General features: G+C 37.3%; 1 long non-coding RNA gene across 1 annotated transcript in view; it reads right to left on the reverse strand.

Moving 5' to 3' along the window:
* Positions 1 to 8,231, reverse strand: part of LOC113895402 — a 675,663-nt gene extending 667,432 nt beyond the window's left edge. Inside the window, exon 1 of the long non-coding RNA XR_003511837.1 lies at positions 8,112 to 8,231. This is a non-coding gene — a long non-coding RNA (uncharacterized LOC113895402). The remainder of the gene's footprint in view (positions 1 to 8,111) is intronic.
* Positions 8,232 to 17,817: the final 9,586 nt, after the last annotated feature.

A 17,817-nucleotide genomic window follows, 5' to 3' on the forward strand; every position in this document is an offset into this window, starting at 1 on the left:
AAAAATAATGCTTTCATCTGTTACAAAAATCTTTATTAGCATGGATATTGGATTTATAAAGCCATTAATAAATTCAAATTGCTAAACAGCAATACAAACCTACTCCTAAAAATGAATGATACTCACTTTTCTTTTTCCTACTTGAAGTATGCTTTAGAAAGTCTCTCTGGCCAGAAGAGAACCATATTATCCAATTGTAGTGAACATTTTTTTCTTATAAATGGAACATCAACCTTGCATATGCAGTGTCAAAGAATTTACTAGTGCCTGCATTTGAAGGCCAGAGAGCTTCAACTCAATTAAAAAAAAGAAAGATTTGTTTTCTCTAAGTGTCATATACCCCTTCAATGACTTCAAAGTCAGACCCATTTCCAGTCCTCTAAGACATAAAATGCAGTACTCATGTCAAGTGAATTTTCTAGTGGGTTATTTATTTCCATCTGTCTTACATTTATGGGCGGGTCGAGTACAAGATCTGAGCCTGCTTGAGAGGGAGATGAAAGACAGACTACTCTAAAGAAAGCGTCAACATTAAACAAGAAAATAAGAGTCAACATAAGCAAATTAAACTAAAAAGCTTGGGGGGATGGCTACCTTTTAGGCAATTTCATGTGCAAATCTTAATTTGCAAGTATGGAAATTTAGCCATCTCCACTATATACAATATAGTTAGAAATAATCATTTATGTAAACAAAACTGATGGATGTGTATTTCCTAAGTAGCATGATGCAGTTCTATCTGTTGAAATCTTCTTAGTTCCTATAACACTGTTTCAGTTTCCCAAGTTCTCGTTCAATGATATACTATCCATTTTTAGCACTCTAATTTACCTTTCCTATGAAATTTCATTTTTCATTAAGGTTTATGAACCTTATTTTCTGCCAATAATTAAAAGCAGAAAAATAAATATTCTGGTGTGTGTTGGACAGAGGTTCTTGACTTATCGCACATTAAACCGTGCCTAATTTATGCTAGTGTTAACTGCAGATTTACAGTCTTTGAACTTTTTAAATAAGTCAATGCTTTATTTCTCTAATGTAAACACTGTTGTTTGTTCAGATTTCTATAAAATATTTAACAAGTTACTCTGATGTCCTCAGGTAAAAGTAACTTAAAAATGAGACCAGCCTAATTGAATCAGATACTTTGTAGCTTTCTGTGCTAAGTGCCTTGTGCTAAGTCGATGTAGTCCTTTTTGACTCTTTGCGAGCCCGTGGACTGTAGCCCTCCAGGCCCTCTGTCCATGGGATTTTCCAGGCAAAAATGCTGGAATGGGTTGCCATTCCCTTTTCAATGGGATGTGCCCAACCCAAGATTGAACTGACATCTCTTTATGTCTCCTGCATTGCAGGTGGGTTCTTTACCAATAGAGCCACCTGGGAATTTTAAGGAGTTTTCTTCCTGTCCCTGCTGCTGCTGCTAAGTCGCTTCAGTCGTGTCCGACTCTGTGCAACCCCATAGATGGCAGCCCACCAGGCTCTACTGTCCTTGAGATTCTCCAGGCAAGAACACTGGAGTGGGTTGCCATTTCCTTCTCCAATGCATGAAAGTGAAAAGTGAAAGGGAAGTCGCTAAGTTGTGTCCGACTCTTCGAGACCCCATGGACTGCAGCCCACCAGGCTCCTCAGTCCATGGGACTTTCCAGGCAAGAGTACTGGAGTGGGGTGCCATTGCCTCCATAATTATAGATAAAAACCAATGTTATTTACCAGAAAGAAAATACATACAACTTTAATCAGTCTTTTGAGATGGTCAAAATGTTAAAATGTGATTAGAATCAGATAATTTACCTCTCGGAACAATTTTGGGGGCATGAGAGTCAGTTTTAGGAGAGCAGAATTTGCAAACAGGACTTCTCAGCATTCTCCAGAGGAGACCACCAGGCTCCTCTGTCCCGGAATTTCCCAGGCAAGAATACTGGAGTGAGTTGCCATTTCCTCCTCCAGAGCATCTTCCTGACCTAGGTAGATGCCTATAGTAGATAGTCTTTATTGTGAGCAGCTTTGGTTTCTTATTTAAGTGGTTCCCTACAATGTTTACTGAAAAATAATAATAATAGTAGCCCACCTGAGCTTTTCCAATTGGTAAACCTTTTATAAATTTGATCTTAAAAAATCATTAACTCCAAATCTCAATGGCTTAGCACAACAATATATGTCACTTCTTGCCCATATGCATGAACAAAACTTTCTCCTCTGGATAGGTTGTTAGGACCTGGACTAACAAGAGATTTTACTGTCTCATGCCACACCTTGTGATGCTTCGGCATTGGCCACAGCAAAGGAAGACAGAGCACAGAAACCCACAGCTGCTCTTAAGAGAAGTGCTTCATCTCTGTTTACAGTTCATTGGCAAGTTATGTCCCCAACATAAACTTCAAGGGATATTAGGAAATTTTCAAGCAAAGTGGAAAGAGTCAACTATAGTGAAGTCTAGTAAACTCTATCATCTTCTGTTCACTAATTATTCAGCTTCTTCTTCTTGCCACATATAACACATATCCAGTAACTCGTATGGAGACAGCCTAAATCTCAATCGGTCAACGCCAGAATCTCAAAGTCCAGTATGTCCAGGGAAAGTTAATAGTCCTTACCAAGCCCAGATGTGGCTTCTCTTGGTCTGGAGACTTATGAATTTAGAAGCCAAATTTCCTGTCTCTATATACACACACTCTCTCTGTCTCTCTCTCAATTTCTTTCCCTCCTTCTTTCTCAATAAACAAAGACATGACAGAACCAGAGTAATTACAATATACTCACTTTTAGAAAGAAGACAATTACTGCTGGCTCAGATGGTAAAGAATCTGCCTGCAATGCAAGAGACCTGCGTTCAATCCCTGGGTCGGGAAGATCCCCTGGAGAAAGAAATGGCAACCCACTCCAGTATTCTTGCCTGGAGAATCCCATGGACAGAAGAGCCTGGAGGGCTACAGTTCATGGTGTCACAAAGAGTCAGACACAACTGAGTGATTCACACACACACACACAAATCAGGCATAATCAGCAGCTCATATAAACCCCAAAGTCCTGCCGTGCACACTCAGAGAAGATTCCCTACCTGTATGTGCCACCCTATGGCAGTTCTTTTTCTCCCCATTGCCTTCTTTGATTGTATCTGGAAATAAGTCTCGGGGCTGAAGAGCAGCCTCCTCAGGTTCCTTATTCACTTAAGCTTCTGAGCACAAAGGCCATTTTCAGCTTCTCCAGTCAAAGGCGCCTTCAGTCCAGGTTTGTGGTTTCTTTGGCAGTACACTTCTCTCAAATACTTAAGAGGCTTCTTCTCTATTTGTCTCATCAGCTCCACATGCCAGTAACCACACCCATGCTTTTAAATACCTAGTTCTCAAATCTCCAGTAGCCCTTTGTTTTCTTCACTGCCTGTCTTTTTCTCTCAATTTGATGGTGGCTCTCTGAAGTTTATCTGTAATAACAGGTGGAAGACCTCATTTAACATTTTTAACACTTTCTCTGTCCTTGCACATGTGTGCTCCGTCATGTCTGACTGTGACCCCGTGGACTGCAGACCACCAGGCTCCTCTGTCCCGGAATTTCCCAGGCAAGAATACTGGAGTGAGTTGCCATTTCCTCCTCCAGAGCATCTTCCTGACCTAGGGATCAAACCTGACTCTCCTGTGTCTCCTGCATTGGCAGGCAGATTATTTACCACTGCACCAGCTGGGAGATCATAAGTCCTATAATCAAAAGAAAGTTTTCGTTGACTATCTGTTACTTAAAGCCTCCATAAAATTTCTTTGAGTATAGTTTGGGTCTAGAAGCAGTTGACTTTTCCAATACTATGGGAATCCCCATTTCTATACCCTCTTTATATCTTCATTTCTGCTTCTGAACCCGTCAGTTCTTTCCTGGGTTCATCTTTATGTTTGAAATAGCTTGCCAAGCACAGCAAATGGCAGTTAGCATACACTGCTGTGGATCTGTTTTCTACCTCTTCCCTAGGAATAGTTACATAGGTATATAATCTGCCTTTCAAGTTGTGACATGCAAGAGCTTCACCAAATGTTTTACTGCCACACAACATTCGTTTTCTTCTCTGTCTCCTCCAGCCTCATTTTTCTCACTGCCTGTCCTGTACATATCAATTTTTTTCTTACAGTACAGTCTTCATTTCTAAAGCTAATTTCTGTATTAGTGAGATCAGCTGAGGTTAAACTGTGGTAGCACAATAACTGAAGAATCTAATCTGTCATAACACAGGTTAATTTCTTGTTCACAGAAAGTGTATATATTACAAGAAAACTCTCCTTCATCAAGTCACTCGAGGAACCAGGCTATCTGTGATCCATCTGTCTTTCCCCTGGCCATCTCAATCTGCAGCTCTCAAGGCTGCCAAGTCAAGAGGAACTTACAATCACACTTAAATGCCTCAGACTTGAAGTGACACACGGCAGTGCTCTCCTGGCAAGAGAGTCTGGGAAACCTTTGAATGTGTTTAGGAAGAAGAGTAAGACTGAGTATTGTGGGGGCTAGTCACTTCTAGCTTCCAGTACTTTTAATGTTGAGATAAACATGGAAACATAGATAAGTCATAGTAATGTTATTTGACCACTTTGATGGAGAAATATTTGTCAAATAAAATAATTGTATCATATAATAAATGTAAATGGAAAGTAGGAATTTGATCCATTTCTTCAATTTTGAAAATACCTATTGACTAATATGGGCTTCCCTGGTGGTTCAGTGGTAAAAAATCTGCCTGCCAATGCTGGTGACACAGATTTGATCCCTGGGTTGGGAAGATCCCCTGCAAAAGGAAATGGCAACCCACTCCAGTATTCTTGCCTGAGAAGTCCCATGGACAGAGTAGCCTGGTGGGCTACAGTCCACGGGGTTACAAGACTCAGACATGACTTAGTGATTAAGCAACAACAACAACGGATTGACTAATATGCCATACAAGAAACGTGTGTGTGTGAATGCTAAGTCGCTTCAGTCATGTCCGACTCTTTGCAACTCTATGGACTGTTGCCCACCAGGCCCCTCTGTCCATAGGATTCTCCAGGCAAGAATACTGAAGTGGGTTGCCATGCCCTCCTCCAGGGAATCTTTGCAACCCAGGGATTGAACCAGCATCTATGCTGTCTCCTGCGTCAACAGGCAGATTCTTTACCATTAGCACCACCTGAGAAGCCATACAAGAAAGATATATGACAATATAATTAGCTCTTAATTTAAAAAAAAAAAAGTCCCTCAAAACTAGTGATGCCACATGGAAAACAAATGTTTGAAGAAAGCTAAGACACTAGCAGGAAACACTGAGAAGTGGGGCAGGAAATACAAAGGAAAAGAGGTGAGTAGATAGGAGGAAAGTAAGAGAAAAACATCCAGGAAAGATTTAAAATGCTATAGAACATAAGGTATTATTTTTTTTAAGATAAGTAAGGAGTCCACATAAGGCAGTTCCTTACAACTTCAAAGCTTTATCATAGTTTGGACATCAAGGTTGAATACAAATAGAAGTATTCTAAGTGATTCTCAGAAGTGGATATTCCTTAACATCTAGGTCAAGAATGAGAGCTTTAAGCATTTGGATGAGAAAATGATGACCCAGATAATAAATTATTCTCTCCACCATTCATAATAAACAGGATAGTATTTGCCCTTCTAAGTTAAAGGACACTATATTCATCATCATTCCAGCACCCCATGCACAGGGGGTCTGAGAGAAAGAGGGAGCAGAGATAGAAACCATCAGGGCTTGATCAAGCACGAAAAAGACATGCACTAAACTATTTGCAAGAAATATTTCAAACAAGAATAAATAGTCTTACTCCATAAAAGTTCATTCAAGTTAATTTTTTTAAACATTTTTTTAAAACTTAGCCCTCTAAAATATGACTAAGGAATCATAAACTCTTTCTGTAGAGTGCCAGAGATTAAACATTTTAGCTTTTGATGGTCATACAGTCCTATCAAAACTACTTGCCCCTGCTGTTGTAGCAAGAAAAACATATATATTATAAGGAAATTAAGGAAATGAATGGGCCTGTTGTGTCTCAATGAAACTTTATTAACAAAAATAAGTAGAGGTTGAATTGGCCTATAGCCCACAGCTTGCCAACCTCTGCTCTAATAAGGAAAAAGGGCAAAGAATAGTAACAAGAATTTTTAAATAAACTTGTCCCAAAAATAGTAAACCATATTCAACCACACTAGTCATCAAAGAAATGCAAAGGAAAACAATGAAATCCTATTTTTCCTTACAACATTATGGGTTAAATACCATGATACATGGCTAGAAGGTGGAAGTGCATATCGACATAAATTTCACAAACTTTCTGAAAGTCAAATGTATATGCAAATATAGATAGAGAGACACACATACATTATAGACACACACATATATATAGACAGAGAGCGATGGGAGGATGGGGGAACCATAGAATTAGAATTAGCAGTTTTTACTTAGGATGTGTGGTGATTGGTTTGAATTTTAAAACTCTAATTAGTCCAAAAGCTATCTATAGATGAATCCAGAATGAAACTACTTCTGAGTAGCCACATGATTTACTTATGTACTTATGTCCACTTTCCTAGCCCCATTATTTACCTGGATGATAAAAAATGGTAAGAAGTGGGAAAAGTCATATAACCTCTCTACTGGTTACAGTATTTCTTAATGGCAACCTGAGGTCTCCTACTCAGTCTTCCTGTATCACATTCTTTCATCTCATGGATGGAACAACTTTCTAGAGAAATAGTATTAAGAAATAGCCAGACACATACTTCTAGCTGTAAGACATCTACCCTCTATGAGGGATCCTAATATCCCCCTCTGTCTATGGGTCCAACCACCCCTGCCTAAAAATATTTCCCTAGCATTTTGAACTGTAAACGTAATAACTACAAAGATCTTTGGGTGTTATATAAATGAAAACTTCACTAAAAGGAAAGTAAATATTCCTCACTGTCAAATGTCACAAAGAAAAATTTGAAGTGAAACAGTCACCCATGATGCCAGAAATTAGAGATAACTACAGTAGGTATTGTGAGGTATATTATCCCCATTATATACATATATATGGGTGTGTTTACCAAACCAGGGTCTGCCAAACTATTTTAAATGTGCTCTATCTCACTTAAAACAATATAAATAATTTTAATGTACATGAGCTCATTCACTTTTAACCACATTGCATTTTACTGGAATATATGCACAACAATTATTTATGCAGCCTTCTGATGGACATTTAGATGGCAAAATTATTTTCACTGTCATACACTCTAACATGAACATTTTAGTCCACATATTTGAGTGAGCTTGCCCAGTTAGTCCCCTTAGGGAAAATTCCAAGAAATGTAATTTTTCATGTCGAAGAGTATTTAAATTTAACATTTTACATTATATTAATAAATTACCCTCTAGAAAAGTTGCAACAATTTACTCGCTCTTCCAGTGTCCAATATGAGCATGTTTAAATAAATTATGGTATTTCCACAGACTACAATCCTGTGTTGAAAAAATTAATGACATTGCAAACTATGCATAGGACTATATCAAGTAAAACAAGGTACAGGATACAGCAGATCACTGATATTTTACTACAGACATTCTATATGTGGAGGAATATATGCACACATATATATGGCAGAAATTGTCACAACTGAGGGAAAGAACTGAGTAAATCTCTAAAATTTCTTTAAAACTCTTTTATATTTATTTGTTCAGTTTCCTAGAATTTCTGCATATTTCACTTGCAATCTGAAAAGCAATATGCTAAGAAAATATTGTAAATCTCAAAGCTGAAAAAACAAGTCTTCACATATCCTGCCGGTCATCTAATGTTAGACATACACTTGCATAACAGCAAACTCCTAGTGAGCGCTCCGATCTGGAATGTTTAAACATGCGGCACTGAAATACTTTTGCCCAACAAAGAACTTGTTTTAACTCAGGAAAATCTTCATGCCTCATAGCAAGAAGGATAAAACCTTTCTCTTCTCCACTGAGAAAACAAATAGAATGAACTGTGAGATCCCTGAAAACAGAAAACTATCTCTTCGAACGAGCTGTAAGTCCCTGGCTGCAGGCATTTTGGAAAGCATTTTGGAGCGGAACAAACCATTAATAAAGACTCAGTACTTACACTGACCTTTGAGCAATTCCAGATGTAGACATGGAGAATTTTCCACAAATAATAAAGAAGGGTCGGCTATAAGAAGTGACAGTCCCAAACAGGCTCGCAGGAGGTTAGAATTACACGGGACACTGAAAAGAGACTCAGCAGAAATGAAATAACGCACAAAGAATGCACATCCTTGACCAAACATAACCAGAGATTTATTCTCTCATAAGAATTTTCACCAGCTCCTTAGTGCAGAGGAAATATAGACTATATTATATTTTCTGGATATGATTAGTTTCATCAGTCTTTATAATACACTTATCCCCCATGCTATGACTATGCTAACTTTTTATACAGAGTAACTCATTTAGTCCTCACTAAACCTAACCTGGTAGACTGCTATTCACATTTTACAATTGGAAAAATGAGGCCCAGAAATTTAGGGAACTCGGCCGAAATCATGCTTCTCGAACAGAGGTCAGCCAGCTTTCCCTTAAAGGACCAGAGAGTAAATATTGTGCTTGCCAGTCACAAGGTCTCTGTCACAGATACTCAACTCTGTTGCATAGTACAAAAACACACAGAGACAATATTTCAAGCAGTGAATGTGGTTATGTTATAGAAATGGGTGGTGGGTCCACTGGCCGTTGTTTACCTGGAATGTGGGAAAGCAGGATTCAAACTCAAGTCTATGTATTTAATAACTAAACTGCTATACAATAATATACCAATAAATTGATATAAATGCGGATCTACTCCCTTAATGTGGGTTCACTCATTTTCCAATATTCATTTCCCTCTCTGTACAGTGCTGCTCTAAAAAATCTTACCAGTTAGTAGGAATTGTCACTTACTGTGATTTTGTGAGTAGAAAGATTTGGACGCCCTGAGAGCATAAATAAGACACGTAGTACCTACTCTGTAGTTAAACATGGATTTAACAACATTATATTAGGAGAGATGTGCGGATCTGAAATTTGGGCAGTACTCACCTTCTAAAATGGAAAAATAGAAGGAGATGACTCTGGGACCTTTTTAAAATATGGCAATATTTAGTTTAGCAAATCTGTGTATTTTTTAATTTCAAACTTATTAGTGTATTTGTCTCATAAGTATAATGATGTTGGGCAATATAGCTACATCCATTATAAGTTGTTCAAAATCGAAAATTGTGAGGAAAGGTATTTCAATCGCATTTAGTTTTTCTTGTGTTTATAATGTAGCAATGAAAATTAATCAACAGATTGAGTCAGTTGTTTGAATTTTTAGTAGTAGATCTTCACCAGAATTTGAGAGCCACATCCATGAATACAGAATGAGTAAAGATGATATAATATTCCTAAAATAACTGAGAAGTTACAAACTCTGGGAAAGAGAATGAAAAGTCAGAAAATTTACGCTTCAGACTTAACATTACTATGGGCCAGTCATTTGACCTTCAACCAACTCTTTCTAAATCTGAATCTTCTTTGAAAAAATAGTAGTCATATCATCTGTTATCATTTGAGGGTCATTGTGAAAGTTATATGAAACAAAATCCATAAAGTTATCTTATAAAACACTGTATTCATTAAGGCAGTCTTCTAAGACTTGCAATCTGTTTTTACAAAGAAAAAAATATATTTTTTAAATGTTTTCCTTTTTTTACAAATCTGTAAATATCAATGACCTCAGATATGCAGATGACACCACCCTTATGGCAGAAAGCAAAGAACTAAAGAGCCTCCTGATGAAAGTGAAAGAGAAGAGTGAATAAGTTGGCTTCAGACTCAATATTCAGAAAACTAAGATCATGGCATCTGGTCCCATCACTTCATGGCAAATAGATGGGGAAACAATGGAAATAGTGACAGACTTTATTTTCTTGGGCTTCAAAATCACTGCAGATGGTGACTGCAGCCATGAAATTAAAACACGCTTGCTCCTTGGAAGAAAAACAATGACCAACTTAGCATATTAAAAAGCAGAGACATTACTTTGCCAGTAAAGGTCTGTCTAGTCAAAGCTATGGTTTTCCAGTGGTCATGTATGGATGTTAGAATTGGACCATAAATAAAACTGAGCACTGAAGAATTAATGCTTTTGAATTGTGGTGTTGGAGAAGACTCTTGACAGTCCCTTTGACTGCAAGGAGATCAAGCCAGTCCATCCTAAAAGAAATCAATCTGGAATATTCATTGGAAGGACTGATGCTGAAGCTGAAACTCCAATACTTTGGCCACCAGATGGAAAGAACTGACTCATCTGAAAAGACCCTGATGCCAGTAGAGATTGAAGGCAGGAGGAGTAGGGGACGACAGAGGATGAGATGGTTGGATGGCATCACCAACTCAATGGACATGAGTCTGAGTAAGCTCCGGAAGTTGGTAATGGACAGGGAGGCCTGCAGTGCTACAGTTCACGGGGTCACAAAGAGTCAGACACAACTGAGTGACTGAACTGAACTGAATCCCTTTCACCAGAAACAGAAAGGAGAGACCCAGAGTTCAGAAATTACGCTGGTCCATCATTGTGAGAAAGCAAAGTAAACCCATAATTCTATTACCATTTTATTTTTTAGGATCTTTAAAATTTTTTTCCTTACCATTAGTAATGACTAACATTTCTAAGTATTAAATATATTATATTCCTAAACATTTCCTTTAGAATTCTCAGTGACTAAAAAAACTAAACAATGATATTTATAGAACACAAGTTAGTTTAATAGGCAGTTTATACAAATGAGATGACTAAAATTTTGACTAAATTTCTAAGAAGTAGCATAAGAATACTGTAATATTGCATTATTTTTCACAATAGATTGTGTTACTTTTCACAAATATTTGTAGTCCATCTCTTGGGAAGAATTATACTCTCCTACTCCACTGGTATTAGCCTTGGTCATATGAATTTTGTAAAGTGAAATTTACAAGTTGATATTTTAAAGGCCCTATATAGTTTACCAGGTTCTTGCAAATTGAAAATTTAAAAGTCACCAAAACTTAACCAGGGTCTTTTTTCTATTTTGCTATAAGATCAGAATATTCCAGGTATTGGGCTGCTCCATCAGCCTGGGGTCCAGATGAAGACAATGTAACACACCACTGAAACCAACCCACAAGACCACACAGAATGAGCGAGAAGTATTATTTTGTTCCTGTGAGTCACTGATATTTTAAGTCACTTGCTACCACAGAATTGCCTAGGCTATCATAAATGACTAATTACAAGAATGCACAAGTCCAGTTATTCTACATATGTTGACAATTAGCATAATTAACATAAAGGTGGAGGCAGCATAAAATCTAATCTATTCAGAAAGAAACAAGCATCCCAGTGCTTCGCTACAACAGGATATAAAAACCAAGCTTTGCACTAAATCACAAAGATGTTGTGTAGGATCCAGAATCCAAAAGGACTTTTTAAAGTTACTTTTAGGATAGAAAAACATAAAACCAGAGGATCACACTCAGAAACAATGTTGGCCATCATTTAGGGATTATCTGTAACCCTAGAAAGTAAAGCTCTCACCATCTTTTTCTATAATCACTTTTTTCTGTTTCTATTTTTAACCAAGAAACTTCAAAATTATTTTCAAAGAGATAAGAAATGATCTTCAAAATGCAATAGCAAAATTCAATAGATTTCTTAAATCCAAAGATTGGTAATAAATATAACATTTTCACATCTAGAAGCTATCCTAATATTACCTAGGTCATATCAGGATTTCTGTTTTTAATTAACAGATAAATTATGTCATTAGTGTTTTTAAGCATAAAATCTCTAATATGTGGCTTAACACATAAAACATATGATTTCAGGGATAACATTAGATAGGCCTTGCAATTTCAGGAAATTATCAACACAGTATCAGGGATACCCTGCCCTCTACTGTCAGTATTATGTATAATTTTGTATGTTAAACTAAATTAGTTAAATCATTTCATTTAAAATCCTAGTTTTTTCCCCTCTACATATTGGTGTTTAAATATTGGGTTTCTATTCTATTAGCTGCTTTCTTAGAAAATTTAACAAGTTTCACTTAAAAAAATAATGTTCATCAATCTTCTTATGCTGCTCCTGAATAAAGGAACTCAGAATGCCTTAATACTAATTAGTTATCTCCCAACTTAAAATTTCTTATTTTTCCGTGCATATTTCTCTTAGTTTTTATCTTATCAATTATAAAATGATGTGATTGTCTAATGTGATAAATTTGCTTAGAGTTACAGAGATATTTTCTATTTTATTGCTCCCCATTCCCTCCTACATCTAAGACCTTCCTTTGAAATCAGTTTATCTGTAGAGCAGGTCTGCTGGTATGAAAATCTCTCCATCTGTGTCTATAAAAATCATCAGTTTGTCCTTCTTTAAAGTTTCAGTGGTATACAATTCTAGATTCACAATTATCTTCCCTCACTATTTGAAGATAAGACTCTCCTGTCTTCTACCTTCTGATGTTGTTAATACCGTTCAGCTCCGTACTTCACTGGGCTCTGGTTCTCTCTAGCCCCACTTAGTTTTCCAATGCCTGCTTAATCACTTCAGTCGTGTCCGATAAATTGTCCCAATAGCAAACTCACAGTCTAGTCAAGCTCTTGTCAATTCCACTTGTGGAATTTTCCAGAGTTTGTTGAGAAATCTCATATTGTCGTTGGCTTCTTACTTTACCTATACCATAGGTTCCTCAATTTCATTTGGTTTCCCTATGTATCTGTCATTTCTTATGGTTTTCAGAATTTTCTTACCATGTGACCTCTAAAAGTTAGCTTAAAATATATATAGATGTAGTATATATGATTTACTCATCTTCATTTATGTTAATGAGGAGAAAACATATTAACGCATCACCATGTAGTATTTTGCGTCATCCTGGTATTCTGGGTATGTACCGATGGTGTTCTTTATAGTGACATTCAAATTGTTTGAATTGCATACTTTCATTTGTCAAAAAAATGGAGTGCTTTACAATATATTATGTTTAGTAGCAAATCACATGCATATTCTCCTATCAATCCTAACATTAAATAGTATGTAAAAGTCACTTAGTTGCGTCCGACTCTTGGCAACCCCTTGGACTATAGCCTGCCAGGCTTCTCTGTCCATGGAATGCTCCAGGCCAGAATACTGGAGTGAGTAGCTGTTCCCTTCTCCAGGAGGTCTTTGCAACTCAGGGATCGAACTCAGGTCTCCTGCATTGTAGGCGGATTCTTTACCATCTGAGCCACCAGGGAAGTACGGTTTTAATATAAAAACATTAAATAGTAGTGAAATATATTTTTATTTTTAGACAAATAAATGTAAACAAAACATATTGGAAAGATCTTACATTATTTTCGAATGTATGTCCCACCTGATACTATAAAGGGTCTTAGAAGCTTTAACATTGGCAGGCTTGCTGTCTGAAAGCTAGTCCTGTTCTTTGAACACACTAGATATTTTCAGAGTCTTTTAGATAATTCAAGAAATAAGTCTTAGAAAATACAAAAAAAAATGTCATTTTTTAAATTACTAAATATGGTACTACTCAAATAACATTATGCCGCAAGGAATATACAAATAAAATGGGTGCTATTTTACCACTACTCAGAGTACCCCTCATTAACTCAACAAAATTTGTTTTCTAATTGTAAAGTACTTGGTGCTACTGGTGCTGCTGCTAAGTCGCTTCAGTCGTGTCCGACTCTGTGCGACCCCATAGACGGCAGCCCACCAGGCTCCCCCGTCCCTGGGATTCTCCAGGCAAGAACACTGGAGTGGGTTGCCATTTCCCTCTTCAATGCATGAAAGGGAAAAGTGAAAGTGAAGTCGTTCATTCGTGTCCGACTCTTAGCGACCCCATGGACTGCAGCCCACAAGGCTCCTCCGTCCATGGGATTTTCCAGGCAAGAGTACTGGAGTGGGGTGCCATTGCCTTTCCATGTGGGAAGCCCAAAAAGCCTCTTACCAGAAACTAACAATGAAAAAAACCAACACAGTGAAGTAGGATGAATGCTACACTAGGAAGAAAAGTAGAGCACACTAAATGAGAACATAATTTCATAAACATTTTGAAAAGATTCATGGTCTTATGATTTGGCTGGAGATTATATCTAGACAAACCTTGATAAACACCTTTGCTATTTTTTAGCCCTGACAGTTGCATCATATCTCCTTTGTTCTCCCTGCATTATTTGAAATCCGAGATGGCCACTAAAAACAGTTCATAAAAAATTAAAACTTATTAAAAACATTAGTGATGATTTACAAACAAAGCTTGGTAAACATAGTTGCAAGTCAATGCAATTTTGAAAGGGCACCTCCTACGATGGATGAGTTTACTCAAAGTGCAGATTATTGGAGATTTGGTGAATCATACAAATATATCTGGGTTCTCTGAAATCAAAATAGAGTAAGAGGAAAACAACAAAAATAGAGAGGAGATGATATATGAACCAAATATACTTTTAAAGGTATACTGTACCAGTTTAAAATTTGATCTGGTATAACATGATCCTGCACAAATTTAAGGACCATCACATAATAGAAGGTTATAATGACTGGAGACTCACTAAAATAGAGGTTCTATTTTAAGTACAACTACACAATAAGCATCATCTTGAAATGAAGTTAAATGACTCATGTTCTTCTTCTTTGTAGTCTCTTAATTCAAGGAGGTTACAATTACAAGAGGTTGTACATATAAATACTCTAAGAGGTATATAGTTGGAGTGATGTGCCTAGGAGTTCAGCAAGTCAGAGTGAAAATACAGCTCACCTTCCTGGCATGTAAGATTTACTTAATTGTATATAATTGAAACATTTAGATGAATTATATAGAAAAATACATTTGTATAAAAGTATATGACTGGATGTATGATTACACGATTCACTTGCGTTTGTGGTTGTTCATATTTGCTTGTAGCCTAATCTTGGAGTTACTTGATCACAGCCTATTTGGGTATATTTCAAGACATCTGAAACAACTGTTACTAGAAGGAACCCTCAACCAGACACAGAAGGCCTGGCTTTGACGATACCTGAGTCCATGCCTATGGGCGAGGCTTTGATTTTCTGGGTTTTTAATAAGTGTCCGAATTCCTAAAATGGGATGTCTGAGGCTCTTCATATCCTCACATTCTGTGTTTCTGTGTGGTTCCTGTTATGTTTATTGAGTCTCAGGCGCACAGGAAGGGACTTCCCTGGTGGTGGGGTGGATAGGAACAGGCCTGCCAATGCAGGGGGAAAGTGAAAGTGAAAGTCACTCAGTCCTGTCCGACTCTTTGTGACCCCATGGATTATACAGTCCATGGAATTCTCCAGGCCAGACTACTGGAGTGGGTAGCCTTTCCCTTCTCCAGGGGATCTTCCCAACCCAAGAATCGAACCCAGGTCTCCCACATTGCAGATGGATACTTTACTGAGCTGAGCTGAGCCACAAGGGAAGCCCCCAATGCCGGGGACATGGGTTCAATCCCTGTCTGGGAAGATTCCACATGCCACGGATCAACTCAGTCCATGTGCCACAACTAAGCCCACACTCTAGAGCCCATGAACGAAAGTCTGAGTGCTGCAATTGCTGAAGCACATGTGCCTGGAGCCTGTGCACCACAGTAAGAAAAGCTGCCACAATGAGAAGTCCTCACACTGCAATGAAGAGTAGCCCCCACTTGTCACAACTAGAGAAAGCCCAAATACAACAATACAGACCCAGTGCAACCAAATAAATCAAAAAATTTTGAAAGAACACATTAAGTCCACCTTTCCAAGAAAAAAAATTTTGAGTACCCTGTGTAATAATGGATCATGTTTATTCATTGCCAGCACATGTTCAAGGAATGTATAAGGTTGGTTGGTGGCAGTTGGGAAGGGTGGACTGGGGCCAATGAAGGATGCACATATATAAATATCTACCCTCAGATTGTCTTGTGTTATTTAGTTCTCTAATGTTAAGTAATGGAGAAGGCAATGGCACCTCACTCCAGTACTCTTGCCTGGAAAATCCCATGGACATAAGAGCCTGGTAGGCTGCAGTCCATGGGGTCACTGGGAGTTGGACATGACTGAGCGACTTCACTTTCACTTTTCATTTTCATGCATTGGAGAAGGAAATGGCAACCCACTCCAGTATTCTTGCCTAGAGAATCCCAAGGACGGGGGAGCCTGGTGGGCTGCCGTCTATGGGGTCGCACAGAGTCGGACACAACTGAAGCAACTTAGCAGCAGCAGCAATGTTAAATACAATGAACATTATTTCATCCCAGACTGTAAATTTTACATTGTAGGAATTATATCATATACTTAATTCTGCTACTCAAACAGCTATTTCTCAGTAACATCTTGATTAATATCTAAGCCAACTTTTAAAATAATCAAGTCATTGTTTGGGACATAGGGTTTTTACCTGCTTTATATCAGACAAAACTCTGAAATAAATTTCTTAAATACAAAAAATACGTTAAATAACACTTCTCACTTTTATTCCCATAGCAATTACTGGAAAAGAAAGGTAAAGAGAAAGAAAGAGTGAAACATTTAATTTCAAAATAAGAGTGAGCACAGTCTTGTTTTATTAATACGAAACCTCACCCATCATTTTCATGTTAAACATTTATCTTTAGCAAGTTGCTACATGAATTATTGGTTTGGAAAATTTTTATAAGGAAAAATGGCTTTTAAAATAAACCTTGTCTGTAAGAATATATGAATAAGGACTTGGAAAGCATCTCCCACAGGAGAAAGCTGCTTAGGCTTTTAGGTATAAATATTAAAAAAAAAAAATTCTCTCCTCATTTCACCTTTTCTCTGAGGGCCAGATTGTTCTGTGAACTGAACCTATTCCAACCTGAATATACTTAATATGAATGAACATTATAGCAAAAGCTAACAAGGCCAAATTCTGCTACCACAAAAATTTTAAAACAAATAATCACCATAAGGAAAATAGTCATAAACCCTGGCGTATAGCCCATGCATGGTTGAGTTTTTTAAATATGTTATTCAAAATTATTCCACACAATTTTATCAAGTCCTTAACACCCATTACTCAGTGCTTTTTAACTTTTTACTGTGACTTCCAGTAAAAAATATATTTTATGTCACGGACAAGTATATGTATGGATCTTTCTTTTTATATCTTAATATATATATGTCTGCATGAGTGCTTAATTGTGTCCAACTCTTTGTGACTTCATGGACTGTAGCCCATAAGAATCTTCTCTCCACGATATTTTCCAAAGATACTGGAGTGGGTTGCCATTTCCTCCTCCAAGGGATCTTCCCAACCCAGGGATCAAACTTACATCTTCCATGACTCCTGCATTGACAGGCAGATTCAAGACTGAGCCACCTAGGAAGCCCAGGATATATATATATATATATATATATACATATATATATATATATACATATACATATATATATATATATATACACATACATATTTATATACACACACATATGTTAAACTGTTTGAATCACAAAAAAAACTGGAAAATTCTTAAAGAGATGGAAATACCAGACCACCTTACCTGCCTTCTGAGAAATCTGTATGTAGATCAAGAAGCAACAGTTAGAACCAGGCATGGAACAACAGACTGGTTCAAAATTAGGAAAGGAGTACATCAAGGCTGTATATTGTCACCCTGCTTAAATGCCGGGCTGGATGAATCACAAGCTGGAATTAAAATTTCAGGGAGAAATACCAACAACCTCAGAAATGCAGATAATACTACTCTAATGGCAGAAAGTGAAAAGGAACTAAAGAACCTCTTGA

Source organism: Bos indicus x Bos taurus, chromosome 1 (genome assembly GCF_003369695.1).
Source record: "Bos indicus x Bos taurus breed Angus x Brahman F1 hybrid chromosome 1, Bos_hybrid_MaternalHap_v2.0, whole genome shotgun sequence".
Classification (NCBI taxonomy): Eukaryota; Metazoa; Chordata; class Mammalia; order Artiodactyla; family Bovidae; genus Bos; species Bos indicus x Bos taurus.